Raw genomic sequence first — 18,164 nt, 5'->3', positions numbered from 1 at the left:
AGCCCAAGTGCCCATCAACTGGAAACTGGATAAAGATGTGTTGTTGTTGTTGTTGTTTTTTTAATAAAATGGAGCACTACTCAGCCATAAAGAAAGACAAACTAGAGACATTTATAGCTAAATGAATGCATATTGAGGCCATACTCTTAAGTGAAATAAATAGTACACACGTGTAAATACCAAGTAGTTTCTCTGGTGTGAGAAACTGAAAGTGTAAATGAGGATTAAAATGATTAAAATGAATAACTGATAATTTGAAATAGGAAGAAAAGGTCCAGAGGGGTAGGGGAAGTGGGAGGGGAAGGAGAAAGGAAAGAAGGGAAAGGAAAAATTATGAGAAAAGGAAAAAATGGACACAAAGTCTTTGTAAATAGGGAAGGGCGCACAGGTAATAGGGAAAAAATAAGAACCAAGATACATCATGTACAGGTACAAGCACCCAATGATAAATGTAAATGTACTGTATACCTAAAATGTACCAATAAAAGAATTTAAGGAAAAAATATCTAAACCATAACAGATGGTTTTTGTAATTGGTGAGAATAGAGATCTAGTTTCTTCTGCATATGAGGAGGCTTTCCTTTCTTCAATGTATATTCTTGCTGCTTTTGTCAAAAAGGAGTTGGCTATAAATATGTGGTTTTATTTATGAATTTTATATTCTATACCATTGGTCTATGTACCTGTCAGTACAATATTGTTTTAGTTTCTATTGCTTTGAAGTATGTATTGAAGTCAGGTATTGTAATGCCTCCTGCTTTGTTCTTTTTGTAAGGAATGCTTTGGCTAATTAAGCATCTTTTGTGGTTCCATACAAATTGTAGTAGTGTAGTTGTGTTTTTTCTATTTTGTGAAGAATGTCATTACATTGTGTGAAATCTGTGCATCAGTAATATGGACATTTTAAGAATATTCTTCCAATCAAAAATATGAAAGAAACATCCTTTTTTTGTGTGTCACCTTCAATTTCTTTCATCAGTGTTTTGTAATTTTCATTGTAAAGGTCACTTCCTTGGTTAATTTATTCACTAAGATTTAATTTTCTGTAGCCATTGTGAATGGGATTGATTTCTTGCTTTCTTCCTTAGCATTTTTATTATTGGTATATAAAAAAGCTGCTGATTTTTACATGTTAATTTTGTAGCATGTAATCTTACTGAATTTCTTTAAGCTTACTGAATTCATCAGTTCTAACAGTTCTTTTAGTGAAGTCTTTAGATTATTCTACGTATTAAATCACTGGGCCTCATTGCCTCAGCAAGCTTTTTCTGAGAACAGGCAATTCAGCTTCCTGGGGCCATAGGAGGATTGATGGAGCTACATTAGCTGCTTCTTGGGGGCTTTAGCAGGCTGAACTACTTAGGGTGCATGACTGCTTCCTGAGGTCATGGTTGAGTGGAGGGGTCCTGCTTTTCTGGACCTCTGTGGGCTAAACTGCTGAGAACAGTTTTTCTAGCTCTCTTCTGGGACTGAGAATAGGAGGGTAGGGCTGCCTGGCTGCATCTCAGGAACCTTGGTGGGCTGCACACTCTGGGCTGGTAGCTCGATTGCTTCCGGGGTCAGGGGTCCATGGGCCAGGCCACTCAGCTTCTAATGGGGTGATGAGAAGATCGATGGGATACCTGGCTATTTCCTGGGTTTGGGGGGTGGTGTGCAGAATTGCCAAGCTGCTTCTGTGGCAGTGGGAGGATGGGTGGCCTGCCCAACTGTTTTCTGGGGGCCTGTACAAGCTGAGCTGTTCAGGGCATACCACCTAGGTGCTTCGCAAGGATGCAGGGTGAGGTGGTAATGCTTGGCTGTTGCACAGGGTTGCATCAAAGGAGGTGCTAGGGCATAGCTTTCTGGGTGCTTCACAGGGCCCTGGGAGGGCATGGTTTTAAAATGCTGCAAGAGCCTGTATTGAGGGGGACACAGTGTGGGCTATGATTTTTCTCCAGGGCAATGCAGCAGTGTGACAGGCTCACAGCTCACTAAACTGAATTCTGGGGCTGTGAGGGCCACAGGGTTTTCCAGCAGTCAGTGCTCAGGTTTCTGTGGTATGAGTGCAGACTTCCAGGGGCCTCCTGCTTACCCTTTCCCCTGTGGATGAGAGCCTTCTTGGTTCAGGATGAATTTTGAGAGATGGGATGGTAAATGTGTGATCTAGTTCCCTTCTGCATAAAGCCAGTATGTATTTCTGTGCTCTCCACTGTCTGCCACATTTTCACTGCACTCTGATAACTGTGCTCAAACACTGCATTAAGAAAGCAATTGTTTTTACTTCTCATGAGCTTGTGTTATAAGAGGGAAGTGGGCCAAGAACCTCTAGTTAGCTGTCTTGGTGAGGTCATTGGTATTTTTATTTGTAAATTTTTGAGGCACTGCTGTACTATTTTTTTTAATGAATTTTATTGGTACATTTTAGGTATACAATATAATGACATTCATTATTGGAAATTTGCACCTTTACATAATCTCTCTTGATAATTATTTTTTCCCCATTCCCCTGCCCTCCCGTCAACCCCTCCATCCATCCCTATTTACAAAAACTTTGTTTCCATTTTTTCATTTTCTCATATTAATTCCATTCCCTTCCCCTTCGCCTTTCCCCCTTTTCTTCCTATTTCACATTATCTATTGTACCTTTTAGTCCTTATTTACACTTTCGGTTTCTCACACTAGAGAAGCTATTCTGTATTTACACATGTGTGTCTTATTTATTTCACTTAAGAGTATGGCCTCAATGTGCATCCATTTAGCTATAAATGTCTCTCATGGCTCATTTTTTATGGCTGAGCGGTATTCCATTTTATTAAAAAAACACGTTTTCTTTATCCAGTCTCCAGTTGATGGGCAATTGGGCTGCAAGTTTTAGCTATTACAAATTGTGCTGCTATGAACATTGGTGCACATATATCACTGTGGTATGATTATTTTTTGTACTGGGGATTGAACTCAGGACCTTGCACTTGTGAGGCAAGTGGCGGAACCACTGAGCTAAATCTCCAGCCCTGTGGTGTGATTCTTTTAATTCTTTGGGGAAGATCCCCAGCAGAGGAATAGCTGGGTCAAATGGGACTTCCAGCCCTAGTTCTTTGAGGTATCTCCATACTGATTTCTACAGTGGTTGCATCAGTCTACACTCCCACCAGCAGTGGAGCAGTGTTCCTCTTTCCCCACAGCCCCGTCAGCATTTGTTATTGGTTGATTTCATGATAGCAGCCATTCTTTCTGGGGTGAGATGGACTCTCAGCATTGTTTTCATTTGCATCTCTCGAATGACCAGTGATGTTGAACATTTTTTCATGTATTTATTTGCTATTTCTACTTCTCTGTCTGAGAAATGTCTGTTCATTTCAGATGCCCATTTTTGGATTGGGTCTTTAAATTTGAGAGGTCTGATTTTTTTAAGTTCTTTATAGATTCTAGATAGTAGACCTTTGTCTGAGGAAGAGCAGGTGAAGATTTTTTCCCACACTGTGGGTTGTCTCTTCACACTGCTGGTGGTTTCTCTTGCTGTGCAGAAGCTTTTTAATAAGAAGAGATCTCACTTGCTCATTGTGCTAGTTCACAGGTAACTGAGGTTTTGTTCATAAAATCTTTTCCTACACCAATATCTTCAAGAGTTCTACCTAACCTCTGTTCCAGCCAGTTCAGCGTTTCTATTTTAATATTTAGATCTTTAATCCATTTTGATTTTAGTTTAGTGAATGGTGAGACATATAGGTCTAGTTTTAAAGTTGAAATCCAATTTTTCCAGGACCGTTTATTAAAGGGGCTATATTCCTTTAGTGAGAGTATTTGGTTCTTTTGTCAAAGATGAAGTGGCTGAGTGTGTCTGGTGTTGTTTCTGCATCTTCTAGTCTGTTCCCCTGGTCCTCAGGTCTGTTTCTTTGCCAGTACCGTGCTTTTTTTTTTTATCACAGTAGCTTTGTAGTAGAGTTGCAGGTTGGGGATTGTGATACCCCCTGGCATGTCTCTGTTACCTAGAATTGCTTTTGCTATTCTGGGTCTCTTCTTGTTCCAAATGAATTTTTGGATTGTTTTCTCAAGGTCCATGAAGTATGCTGCTGGAATTTCAATTGGGATTGCATTGAATCTATATAGCAGTTTTGGAAGTATGGCCATTCTCACTATATTAATCCTTCCTACCCAGGAGCAGGGGATGTCTGTCCATTTTCTTTTTGTACTGGGGATCGAACTCGGGTCTTTGCACTTTGTCCATTTTCTGATATCATCTTCAATCTCTCTTTTCAGAGTGCTGTCGTTTTCAGAGAAGAGGTCTTTTATTTCTTTTGTTAGGTTGATTCCTCAGTATTTCAGTTTTTTGGATGCTATTGTGAAAGGAATTGTTTGCCCTATTTCTCTCTCAGTGAGTCTGTTGTTAGTGTAGAGGAAAGCTATTGATTTTTGTGTGTTGACCTTGTATCCAGCTACTTTACTGAATTTGTTTATTAAGTCTAGAAGACTTTTGGTGGAGTTCTTGGGATCATCTATATAGAGTATCATGTCATCTGCAAATAATGACAATTTGATTTCTTCATTTCCTATCTTTATTCCTTTTATTTTTTTTCTCTTGTCTAATTGCTATGGCTAATGTTTCCAAAACTATATTGAACAGGAGTGGAGATAGTGGACATCCTTATCTGGTTCCTGATTTTAGTGTGAAGGAGTTCAGTTTTTGACCATTTAGTATGATATTGGCTGTTGGTTTTTCATAGATGGGTTTTATCAGATTGAGGTTGAGACCGTCCATTCCAGTTTTTTGTAGGGTTTTTTTTTTTTATCATAAATGCATGTTGGATTTTGTCAAATGCTTTTTCTGCATCTATTGAGATGATCATATGGTTTTTGTCCTTGGCTCTATTGATATAGTGTATTACATTGATTGATTTGTGTATGTTGAACCATCCCTGCATCCCTGGGATGAACCCAACTTGATCGGGGTGTATGATCTTCTTGATGATCTTCTGCATTCTATTGGAAAGTATCTTATTAAGGATTTTTGCATCTATGTTTATTAGTGAGATTGGCCTATAGTTCTCCTTTTTGGTTGGGTCTTTCTCTGCTTTGGGGATCAAGGTGATGCTTGCTTCCAGGAATGAATTTGGGAGTATTGCTTCCCTTTCAATTTCATTGAAGAGTTTAAACAGTAGTGGCAGCAGTTCCTCTCTAAATGTCTTGTAGAGGGCTGGGGATTTAGCTCAGTGGTTCTGGCGCCTGCCTCGCAAGTGCAAGGTCCCGAGATTGATCCCCGGTACCAAAAAAAAAAAAAAGTCTTGTAGAATTCAGCAGTGAAGCCACCAGGACCCGGGCTTTTCTTAGTTGGTAAGTTTTAAATTACATTTTCAATTTCATTGATTCATATTGGGTCATTTAGAATTTTTAGGTTTTCTTCATTCAACTTTGGTAATTCATATCTAGGAATCTGTCCATTTCTTCTGTGTTTTCCATTTTATTGGCATTTAGGTTCTTGAAGTAGGTATTGATGATCCTCTGGATTTCTGCTGGGTCCATTGTAATTTCATCCTTTTTCATTCCTAATTGCATGGATTTTGGCCTTTTCTTTCCTTTTTCTGATGATGTTGGCTAAGGGTTTGTCAATTTTGTTTATTCTTGGAAGAACCAACTCTTGGATTCATTGATTTTTTGTATCATTCTCTTAGTCTCCATTGCATTGATTTTCGCTCCGATCTTTATAATTTCCTCCCTTGTATGAGCTTTGGGTTTGTCCTGCTGTCCTTTTTCTAGAAACTTGAGGTTCAGCATCAGGTTGTTTAATTGGGCTTGCTCTGTTTTCCTAATGTGAGTATTCCCTGCTATGACTGTCCCTCAAAAGACTTTCATTGTGTCCCATAGATTCTGATATGTTGTATTGTCATTGTCATTTAATTGTAGGAACTGTCTGATTTCTTCTTTAATTTCCTCTGTGGCCCATTGGTTATTCAGAAGTGTGTTGTTCAATTTCCATGTGTTTATGAAATTCTTGCAGTTTCTTTTGCTATTGATGTCCAATTTCATTACACTACAGTCTGATAATATAGAGGGGATAACTTCAATTCCTTTGCACTTACTTAAACATGTTCTAGGGGAGAGTATGTGGTCTATTTTGGAGAACGACCCATGTTCAGCTGAGAAGAATGTGTATTCTGATTTTGTGGGGTGGAACACTCTGTAAACATCTGTTAAGTCCATTTGTTCAAGAAGTTGATTGAGTTCTAGTATTTCGTTTCTTATTTTTTGTCTAGTTGATCTATCTATTTGTAACAGTGGGATATTGAGGTCCCCCATTACTATGTATTAGTGCTTGTTTGATTTTTCATGTCTGTTAGTATACGTTTTATATACTTGGGTGCACTAGTGTTTGGTGCATATATATTTATGATTGCCATCTCTTCCTGTTGGATTGTTCCCTTTACAAAGTTGTAGTGTCCTTCTTTGTCTCTCTTAATCAGTGTTGGTTTGAAATCCACTTGATCTGTAAAGAGGATAGCTACTCCTACTTTTTTTGGGGTTCCTGTTGCATGAAATATTGTTTTCCACCCTTTAACTTTCTGTCTGAGTTTCTTTTTTAACTAAGGGTGTTTCTTGTATGCAGCATATTGTTGGATCTTGCTTCCTGACCCATTCTGCCAGTCAATTTCTTTTGATTAGTGAATTGAGACCATTAACATTGATGGTTATAACTGATACATATTGACTTATCATTGTCATGACATTTTCTTTTTCTTGGATTCTTCCCCTTTGTGTTTAATTTCTTGTCCTGCCTGATGGATTCATTCTGCTGGGCTTGCTGGGGTCGTGATCCTCATTGCCTTTTCCTAGGATATTGTCTAAAATGTTTTGGAGAGCTGGTTTGGTATTCATGAAGTTCCTAAGGTGCTCTTTGTCATGAAAATATCTCATTTCTCCCTCAATTTTGAAAGATAGTTTTGCAGGGTACATCAACCTTTGTTGGAGGCTGTTTCCCTTTAGGGCTTGAAATACATCACTCCAAGCTCTTCTTCCCTTGAGCGTTTGTGTTGAGAAGTGTGCTGTGATTCTGATGGGCTTTCCTTTCTATGTGATTTCTTTTCTCTAAGTACTTGTAGAACTTTGTTCTTCTGTTGGGTTTCTGGAATCTTAACAATTATATGCCTATGTGTATATTTTTTTTTGATCAAGGCTAGTTGGAGTCCTATATGCCTCACTTATCTGTATGTCAAGTTCTTTTCTCCTGCTGGGGAAGTTTTCTGCCAGCACTTCTGTGAACAGTTATTTTTATGTCATCTGCACTCTCTCCTGTTTCTTCACGGACTCTGATCAGTGTCATGTTATTCTTCTTTGCATCGTCTAGCAGCTGCTCCATTGATTTCTCATGGTCTCTTAGAATTTTAAAGCAATTTTTCTTTTTCTGGTAACTAATTGCAATCTTATCTTCTACATCTGAAATTCTGTCCTCACATTGGCTCATTCTGCTGTGTAGACTTTCAATGGAGTTTTTAATATCCTGGAAATCTGTTTACATCTGTTTTATGGATTCTATTTGTTTCCTATGTTGGGATTCCATCATGTTCCGCAGCTCCAGTTTTTTTTATCTGTGTCCTCTCTAGATTTATTAATCATGTCTTGCACTATGGGCCTAATTTCTGCTGTTATGTGAGAAATTATTTCTGATTTCATTTTTTCCAGATCTCTTTTGTTGCCAGTTCAGGGAGTCCATGTGGTTGTGTATCAGATTGTTTCATCTTGTTTCCCTTTGGTGTTGCTTTAGGTGATCTGGAAGTCTGGTTTTGAGATTTATTTGTGTGTCTTCTCATTTCAACGGGATGGGGTGTATGTGCTGATGGCACCTGAGCGGCTCTGCTCCTCCGCACTGGGAGTCATGGTATGGCAGCCTGGAAGGCTCCTCCTCAGCACTGGGGGCAGCCCTGTTCCTGGGTGCTGGGGTCGGTGGTTCAGTGGCCCAGAAGGCTCAGTGTTATACTATTTTTCATAATCACTGTAGAAATTTATTGTCCCACCAATATGTGTAAAAATTTTCTTTATTCACATTCTTACCAGCACTTATTATTTTTAGACTTTTTGATTATGGCCATTCTAACTGGAGCAAGGTGGTTTCTTATCATGGTTTTAGTTTGCATTTCCCTAGTGGTTAAAGTTGTTGAACATTTTTTGCATATACCTATTGGCCATTTGTATGTCTTTTTTCTTCTGAAAAATATTCACGACTTTTGACCATTTAAAAATTGTATTGTTATTCTGGGTATTAACTCTTTATTAGATACAACATTTATAAGCCTTTCCTCTTGTTCTGTAGTTGTTTTTCACTCGTTTTGTTTGGTGTCCAGATGATTTTTAGTTTGATATAATCCCATTTGCTGTTTTTGCTTTTGTTGGCTGTGCTTTTTAAAAATCCTTGCCCATGGGCTGAGGATTTAGCTCAGTGGCACTGCGCCTGGTTTGCAAGCACAATGTTCTGAGTTTGATCTCTGGTACCCCCCCACCACCAAATTCTTGCCCAGACCAAGGTCATAAAACTTTATCCCTATGTGTTCTTATAGTAATTTCATAGTTTCAAGTCTTACATTTAAGTCTCTAATACATTTTGAGGAGATTTTTTTTTTGTATATGATAAAAAAAGTGCCTAATTTTATTCTTTTACATGTGGATATCCAGTTTCTTCAACATCCTTATGAAGGGACTATCTTTTCCTTGGTATGTATTCCCTTAGTATATATATTCTTGTCACCATTGTTGAAAATCAGCCATAACTGTATGGATTTCTGTGGTCTCTATTCTTTCCAACATGCATTTATTTTGTCATAAAAAATACACAAAAATCCCCCCAGCAAAAATCACCAAATAATAAAGAATGAAATTATATTTTTGAAGTCTCTGAAATTACTCCTGCTGAGAAAAAGAATTATAGTAATTTAAAAATTATATAAAAATTAATAATTGCCTCTGACAAAGTTTGACTCTAAAATAATGAGTTTTAGATGATACCAAAAAGTATTATCATCTAAGTGTTTTTAAACTTATCCCAATTTGTTTCTGTAGCTGTATAAACTATTACACTTTGAAATGGGTATTCAAAAATACATGTCTGCTTTTTAAAATGAAGTACTTCAGTGCATTATTAGACTTCAAATGTGAACATTATTATGCTTGCATTTTACAAACATTAAAGAAGAATAAATAAATTATAGAATATTTGACAGTCTTCATTTCAAACATTGTTTATAAAGGGAAGGACAAAACCCTTGTGTTGATGTTGACAGGTTCATCTCAGTCCATTCACCAAAGTTGGTTGATCTTCCCATGTTGCCAACAGAGGCAAGAGGAAGTTGCATGCGCATGGCTGACTTGCTATGGATACCCTGCAGCATGTGTTAATGTGCACTGGTATCTGGAGCCTCGATTTTTCCCATCAATGAGCAGAAGTGGCATCTTCCTAAAGTAGTCAATAATATCTGACACAGACAAAAAGTCCTCTTTCCCTCTGAGTCCACTTCCCAACAAGTAAACTTGACTTTGCTCCTGATAACGGATCTGGATGTTGTATACTTTATCTTTGTACAATACCATGAGGACATATGGTTTGGCTGTTGTTTTCTTAGAGCTGTCTCTAACCAGAAAAGTGCCATCCTGGTTTATCCTTCTAAGAGCACTTCTGCCTCTGGTCTGGTGATATAAGAAATATACCACTCTTCATCTAGTGAATTCTCCTCTTCCCCATGGGATGGTGGCTGAGGTTTGTTTGGAACCAGCAAAGGAAAGTTTCTGCTTTCGGCTCTGAGAGGTGGTCTGTTGCTAGGGCCTTGAGAGAAGTAAGGTGGCAGGGAGGCACTCTGTGGAAAACTATTGTTACTTTCTGAGAAAGCTCCAGGCATGTGAGATGGTGGGAAGGAGTGCTTGGAGTTTGGCTTAGTATATCTTGAAGGAAAAGTATTGGAGCTCATAGAAATGAGTGCTGGCTGGGGCAAAGGTCTTTGATGTACATCATCTTCATCATTATCTCTTCTGTCTACTCCCCATCCAGGCTTTGGTACAGGTGGCTTCTTCCCTGGGAGGGGGCTACTTCTTTCATGTCTGTCGGTGGTTGGTGGTAAAGGAAGCTTTTGTATCTTGGGTAAATGGTCCCCAAGAGTCCTTCCCACTGGAGCCGAGCGCTTGTCAGAAAATGTTGGTTTCTTTCCTATTGTGAAGGGCTCTCTGTCCAGTGGGGCTAAAGCACAGTCTAGGGGAGGTTTTGTGCTTCTGTCTGTAGACGGAGCCGGCAACTTTGCTGGTTTGTGGTTTCGACTTCTGTTGGACTCTTCTTGGTTGAGCTTGGGGTGGGGGCAGTGCTGAGTGATTGTGGCCGGTAGGCAGTGGAGGAAGGGCAGCCATTGGTCTCTGGGGAGGCACGGGAGGCTGCTCGGGGCTTTTTCCGGCGGGAGGCCTGTCAATGTACATGGAGTTGGTGCTGGGGAAAGGCTTGGCAGGCGGGATGGAGTTCTGCAGAGCCTCCTCATCATTGGAGGGTGGAGGCTCATAATCAGCATCATCTTCCACAGGTGCCTCTTCCTCCTCATTGGGAGACTCGTAGTCTCCGTCATCCTCCCCATCCGGATCATCATTGGGGCTTTCATAGTCATGGACGACCAGCCCCCATTGTCCTCTTCATGGTTTTCTGTCTCTTCGGTAAACCACTGGACTTGGGGTTTGTGTGTGAAAGTGCTCCTCCTCTCTTCATTCTTGTTGATTTCTTGACTTAACTTACTGAGAATCGGCACCCAGAGCTTTGGGAACTTCTGGATGTCATTTTCCGTCAGGTTTTCAATGAATAAACAGGATGAGGACCAAATCTGTGAAACCCAAGAGAATTTGTTTTGTGGGCTGAATTTGACCACATTATGACCTCTTCTCTTCACTTTTAGCTGGTGTGGTCTCTATTCTGTTCCACAGGTCTGCATGTCTGTTTTCATGCCAGTGCTATGCTTTTTTGGTTACTATAACTAGTATATTTTTATGTCAATCAGTTTGATGCCTCCAACTTTGCTGTTTTTGTTTAAGATTACATTGGCTATTCAAGGCCTTTTTAGGTTCCACATGAAATTTAGGATTTTTAAAAAATTTCTTTGGCAAATGTCATTAGTATTTTGACAGGGATTGCATTGAATCTGTAGATAGCTTTGGTTAGTATGGCTATTTTAACAATACTGATTCTTCTAATTCATGAATAGAGCATATCTTTCCCTGTATCAGTGTCATCTTTAATTCCCCTTATGTGTCAGTTTTCAGTGTAGAGATTTTTCACCTCTTTGGTTGAATTTATTCCAAAGTATTCCTTTTTTGTAGCAATTATAATCAAATTGTTTCCTTGATTTGTTTCAGTTACTTTGCTATTATTGTATAAAAATGCTATCAATTTATGTTCATTTTTATATCCTACAACTTTACTACATTTGTTTCTTAATTCTAACAATTTAGGCGGAGGCTTTAGGACTTTCTATATATAAGATCATGCCATTTGCAAACACAAACTCTAAGTTCTTTGTTTTCAGTTTGGATATCTTTATTTCCTTCTCTTGCCCAATTGATCTGGCAGGTACTTCCAGTACTGTGTTGAATAGAAGTAGTAAAAGTGGGCATCCTTGTCTTGTTTGAGGTCTTAAAGAGAAAACTCTTTTCTCAATTTAGGATGTTAGCTATGGGTTTGTTATATGTTGCCTTTATTGTGTTGAGGTACATTCCATTTATAACAAATTTTTTGAGTTTTTATCAGGAAGGAATTTTGTATTTTATCAAATGCCTTTTCTGTATCTGTTGCATATACTTTTTGCCCTTTAGTTTGCTAGTATGATGTGTCACTTCTGTTCATTTGCCTGTGTTGAATTCCTCATATCCCTGGGTGGACCCCACCCATTCATTCCTTCCCATTTAGGTGACGCGATAAATTTCAGGCTGCATTTGTAGATTTAATTTTAAATTCCAAATGAAAGTAGCATTTTGAGCCCAATTAAGAAAGTTTTATAGACTTTCAAGACTGTTAATAAGAATGTTGCTGTTACCTTTTAATTGCCAAAATGATAGCATCTATATTTATACAGATATTTATATTTATTTGGTTGCTGGGGTCCACAAAATTGACTCACCAGCTTTATCTCATTTTGTCAGTATTGCTTTGATTATTGGACTCATTGCCTGTGGGCTTCTAGTGGGGGTGCTGGGTGGCAATGATGGGGAGTGTATGGTGAATACTATTGCTTACCTCACGGTCAGGACACATCCTTCAAAAGCACAGCCCAGTGACCTAAGGACCTCTCAGTGTGCTCCACTTCCTAAAGGTCCCACCATCTCCCTGGAGCACCACCCGAAGAACAAACCTTTAACACGTGGGCCTCTGGGGGAACATTTAACATCCAAATTATAGTACCTTATTTTTTATTTATCTGCCAGTGGCAGGTTCAAAGGTGACTGTCACCAAATTTTATGTGTCACCTAACCATATTAACTCCTGACTCCATTGCTCTGTGCTTATTTGTAGTGACTGAGTTGTAAGGGGAAAGGATGGCAGACAGGATGATGGTCCCCATGGACAGAAAAGTCCTCATCCCAGCTTCCCATCAGTAATGGTGTTCCAAATAAAAGTATATAATGCCGCCTGCCACATGTTCCAACCAAGGCATCCCAAAGAGGTCACTACTTGTTACCTTTTTAGTTCTTCCACTTCTTTCTTTGGTAAGTGGTTCCACCCGAGTATTCAGGGAAGACTCTGATTAGCCTAAGCCCAAGTTTCTCAATCTTAGCACTATGGCCATTTTGGGTAGGAAAATCCTTTGTTGTGTGTGCTCTCCTATATATTTTAGGATGTTCAGCATACTCTCTGGTCCATATACACTAGATGTCAGTAAGCACCCTATGTCCTAGTTATTGACAATAGCTTCAGACGCCAAATGAGGGGCTGGGAAATCTCTGTATTGGAACCTTTGCAATAGACCGTTACAAAAGGGATTTTGAGAGAGATCAGAATTCAAGTTGAGTATACCTTGTCTGAAATGGTTGGGACCAGAAGTACTTTGGATTGTTGCACTCTTTCAGATTTTGGAATATTTGCTTATACATAATGAGATACCTTGGGGTTGTGACTCAAGTTTAAATACAAAGCTAATTTTTGTTTCATATATGCCTTCTGCGCATAGCTTGAAGGTAATTTAGTTCTGGGTATGGAACCTTGGACCTGTTACATTCTAAGTTGAGTGGTTTATCACTGAGCTATATCCTTGAGCCCTGAAGATAATTTTAATACAGTGTTTTAAATAATTTTATGCATAAGTATTTCATGTTGTGGAATTTTCCATTTGTGCTGCCATCTCAGTGTTTAAGATTTTGAAGCATTTCAGATTTTGGATTTTCAGAGTAGGGAAGCTTAACCTGCACCTCAAAGTCTAAAACCTGAGAAGTCCAAAAACCTGAGAAGAGGAGGCCCTGGCCTAATCATAAAAAAGGTTGAAAATGGATGCACCTTGAGACCATAATATTAAATAGATCAGACACACAGTCTTAAATATTGTGTGGTTTCTTACATGAGAAATCCAAAATATAAATGAAGAGCAAAATAAAAAATAGATAATAGCAAGTAGGGAGATAGATTTTTTTCAAATGGGAAGTAGATCAAGAAATGCATGGGGGAGGGAAAGGGAATGAAAAACAAGAATTGAGATGTGTTATGTACATGTATCATCTTTCCACTAGGTGTGTACTTATTTTATAATGTAAATGGGTACCAAAAAAAAAGAGGCGTGGGTTCCTGGGCCACAGCCACTCTGGCAGGGATATCCAGCTGTCTGACATGGAGTGTGTCAGTACAGCATCCACTCCTTCCCATTTCAGGTTCATATGCACAAGAAAGTGTCAACTAACCCCAAACAGTTGTTTGATAGAGGCTTAGGGTACCTGGCCTGTGTGGCCATCTTGGTCAAGAAAGACCAAAGAGAAGAAGCCACAGGCCTTCGGCCATAGAGCCTGGCCCCGTTTTCCTGCACTTGGTGCATTTACTGCCTGCCAGTGTTTTGCTCTCAGTGGGGCCTCCCTCCACAGGGGACATGTAAAGCTTGCTGCCAGGGATGCAAAGGTGGCCTTTGGCAGCCTCTGCACCTGTAATAGTTCTCACTCAGCACATCCATAGCCTTCCAAAGGTGCTCCGGGACTGAGGCTGCCAGGTGAATATTGTTGTCCTTGTTGTCCACTCTGGCCTACTAAGATGTTCAGGCTACTGCCTCTCTGAGGGCAGGTGTCTAGTGAGTGCTGCATGGTGCAGCACCTTTTTCCTTTTATTTCTTGGTACTTTCCTCACCCCCATGTCCTGGTTCTTCAGAGAGGCCTCTGTTGGCCTCAGTGGGAAAAGTCATTCTGTTATGTCTCTTTCACTTTGTTGTCTGAAGTGAATTTATGGCTACTTTGTATCACTGCCTTTGTTGATTGACACCCTGTAGTTAAAGTTTATACTTCAGGAGAATGAGGACTTTGTCTTGATCAAATGCCTGGAACAATACCTGGCACATAATTTATGCTCAATAAATGTTTACTGAAGGAATGAATGAAGGAGGGAATTTAATTAGACACTCCTCAAGCCAGAGTGGGTTTCTCTCTTATGACCCTTGTCATCCATTCTGCAGTTGTATAAACCCCTGAAGACCCTAAGCCTTATGTTGGATCTTCTTTCCCATGTCTCTGGTGATCTCTGGATCCATTTCTCTCACTTCATGGTCCAAGAAATTGATTTTTTTCAGCTACAGATATTTCTTCCTTATTTAATGACCTACCTGTTTAAAGACTGCTTTTTTGTATGGTTCCATACATCTTGTTTATAGAGTCTCAGTGCACCTTGTTTATACAGTACTGTGATTTTTGCTAATTGTATTGTAGTAGTATAGTTTTATGTTCTGTTATACATTACAGTACTGCATGTAAGAGTTATGCAAATACAAAGTCACCAAGCTAGTTTTCTTTGACCATTTTTTTGTCTGAATATTGTAATGTACATAAACTAAATACAATTCCTCATTTAGTGACCAAATTCATGTAACAACCTAATTGACCTAGTCACAGGAATGAAACTTGGTCCTTAAGAGAAGAATGTCTAATTCTGCAACAGAGTTGCCCAAAACCTGTGAATGAACTCTTTGGCCTAAGGCAGTGATGGCAAACCTTTGAGAGCTTTCAGTGATAACAAACAGCCTGCTGTGGCAAGCTTGCCAAGTTCGCTACCCCTGCCCTGGGGGCTATGAAAGTCAGGGATGAAAATAAAACACACATACAGCAGGGCTGAGTTACAGTATTCACAATCGCATTGTGTAGCTCCTCTGTGACTCACCCATTTATTTAAATGATATCAGAATATGACAGTCTGTAAGAATGTACATTATTCCATTCTGGGAAAGGGGCACTATAACATTGCTTTTAAAAAGTCTTAAATTTTTCCTCTTGAATCTGTTGTTTAGTTAAGAGAAATAAACTTTGCCAAATGCCCAGTTCTGCCTTTATTGGTCCTGATAGCTGGGATCTTTGACCAGTTGCTCCCGAGTGTTTTTGCTGGTACTGTTTAAGCCACGCTAGCAAACATGGATGATACCATCAAAGCAGACTGTGCCTCCATCTTCCGGGCCACTTGAGAGTGCACTGGGAGATAGGTACTGGGGAAGATGGAGGACACTCTTTTTGAGTTGCAAGGTCTATCCCAGGCTCCTCTCTGCTGGCTGCCCACTATGATGTAACAGGAGAACTTTGCCTGGGTGGACACTTGGGTCTCTATCTCGGAGATTAATTAGCTGACTGTATGACTTTGGCCTGTGGTACAGTCACCTCTTCTTTCTTTTCCTACCCCACATGACCCACTGGGTTCCTCCAGCTGTAATATCTGGGATCCTGTCAGTCTTTGGAGATCAGGTCACTTGCTGCTTTGGCCTTCTGCTCCCAGCAGAGGCAGTGGCTGACTTTCTGGCCTTCAGGTCCAGTCTGGGGATAGCTTTGTCTCTGGTGCACAGTAAAGCTGCCTCAAGTCCTGACCTGGCCAATCCTGGTCACCTGAGGGTCACCCAACTGCTATTTTCCTTTCTTTTTCTGGTCTTGGAAGGTCTGCCTTCCTATCCTTGCCCCTTGCCTCCTCCCCTCCTTCCTCCTTGTTGTCTTCTCTTCATCTTTCTGAAGCATCAGACCCCTTGTAATGAGACTGAAAAGGCAAAATTATCTTCTAAAAGGGCTTTTTGGCATATCAGTAATAGCAACAACAGTAATAGCAACATCTTACATTTAAGGTTTTTAGTTCCTATTTTACAGCGCTTTTAAATACATCATTTCATCAGCTACTTGAGGGGCCTTCATGTGAATCCGAAAGGGACTTTCCCCTTTCCTGATGCTGCTCAGGGGAAACATAGCTGAGCGGCCCCTTCTGCACATATGTGTCCTATACAAACACTAAACCATACTTTTCAGGGTGCAAATTAACCAACAGATGCTTTCCTGTCCACGTGGCTTTCTGTTCTTAGAATTTTGGCTACTCAAGGAGATAGTGGATTTTTAACTTTTACTTGTTAGAAACTTCATCTTGGGAAGGATTTTTAAAAAATGTTCTTTGCATTTGACATTTCTTAAAGTTAATGCTTCCAAAATTGAGGGGAAGGCTCAAAATCTACCTGCTGCAAGCTGCACTAAGACAGAGTCAGGACTTTTTTTGTTTTGGCTGACTGTGGCTGGGTTCAGGAATGAGCCCAGAAGAAGTGGAAGAGGGAGGCTTTGAGATCCTTGGAGAAGCAGAGGGAAAGCCGCTAGTCTGGTGAGTCCTCCCAGGACACCAGTGGCCCTGGGTGAGGCTCTTGAAGTAGCAGGCTGACTGGACTTTGCACTGGGTGGGGAGGTGTTGGTGGTAGAATAAGGAACAGGTCGACCTGACCCACTGGGTTGGGGTGGAGGGGAATGGGGGATGGGAAGGGTGTTGGCCAGATCCTGGCTCAACCTTTGCAGGGCTGAGCTTCTCAGCTGCCCCAAAGACTTGGGATCCACCTTGAAATCGGTTTTCTAGCCACAAAGTGAACACCTAGGAGCCCCAAGGCCATTTTGGGTGATAGAGACTCACCTTTACTTTGCTGTCAGTTCTGTCTCTCAATCAGAGCTTGCCTTGCTTTTCCTCTGCTGATACACTGTCTGTGGCCTGGCCTGGCACATGCAGCTCTGTGTGGTTTAAACCTTGCCTTCACATCTACCCCATTTCTGTTTCCCACTGTGCATCTCATACTCCTGCCACCCAGGACCTCTGGCTGCTCCCCAAACAAGCCAGACTTTTTCCACATTTTAGTGCTTTTTATTAGGCTGTTTTAGGGAAAATTCAACTTCCCTTGCTGGTCCTGGCAAACTGCTATTCAGTCTCCAAGACCCAGGACTGGAAATTCCTTCCTCTAAACAGCACCTCTCTTCTTTAAACTGCCATTAGGGAATACATAACTGTCTATTTTCATCTCTGTTTCTACCTCAGACTGTAAGTTCCTTAAAGGTGAGATATGTTTCTTTCTCAGAAGCAGCAGAATGGTTTAATGGTTGAGTCAGCAAGTTCTGGAGCCTGACATCTTGGATTCAAAACCTAGCTCTGCAATTTCTTAGTATCTTCACTTTGTTGAACTCCTTAACTTCTCTGTGTTTCAGTCTATTCAACTGTAAAGTGGATCAATAATGTTTTTAATATAAGATTGTTTTGAGAATTAAATGAATGTATATAAATATGTAGTAAATAGAACAATATCTGCTATCATGTAGTTAATGCTAAATAAATCTATGAACAAATCCATAATAAGGTACAGTACCCAGAACATAATATATATCCACATGCAGATTTTAAAGTAAATTTCTCTAGAAAATCCCTCCCTGCCTGTCTTCACCTTGCCTTATTGTTCCTATGTCTTCCTTTTTTTTCTCCCTTCCTTCTTTTTTCCTTAAGTCGTTGGCCCACCATTGGTCCCCACAAAGCAACTAGGTTCCTCTGGGAACACTCAGAGCTGAAAGATCCCAAACTGTCCTGAGTAGTAAGCAGTGGAGGCCCTTGGGCAAGGAAGGATGGATGATGACAGCCAGGGAGGTGGGAGCAGTTGAGCTCCTGCACTGATTAGGAGCCTAGGGGGCAGATGAGGGTGGAGGAAGACAGGGACTGGGAAGGTTACTTAAGAACA

General features: G+C 40.2%; 1 long non-coding RNA gene and 1 pseudogene across 3 annotated transcripts in view; one reads left to right on the top strand and one right to left on the bottom strand.

Annotated features, from left to right (window-relative positions):
* Window positions 1–18,164, top strand: part of LOC110344756 (uncharacterized) — a 106,927-nt gene that overhangs the window by 53,504 nt on the left and 35,259 nt on the right. The gene's annotated exons all lie outside the window — the stretch shown is intronic.
* Window positions 1,244–12,235, bottom strand: LOC147822962 (lymphocyte cytosolic protein 2 pseudogene; annotated as a pseudogene).

Source organism: Heterocephalus glaber, unplaced genomic scaffold (genome assembly GCF_053883595.1).
Source record: "Heterocephalus glaber isolate CG9 unplaced genomic scaffold, H.glaber_assembly_v1.0 deba00001606, whole genome shotgun sequence".
In the NCBI taxonomy this organism is placed as follows: Eukaryota; Metazoa; Chordata; class Mammalia; order Rodentia; family Bathyergidae; genus Heterocephalus; species Heterocephalus glaber.
This window is presented reverse-complemented; position numbering and strand designations above follow the sequence as displayed.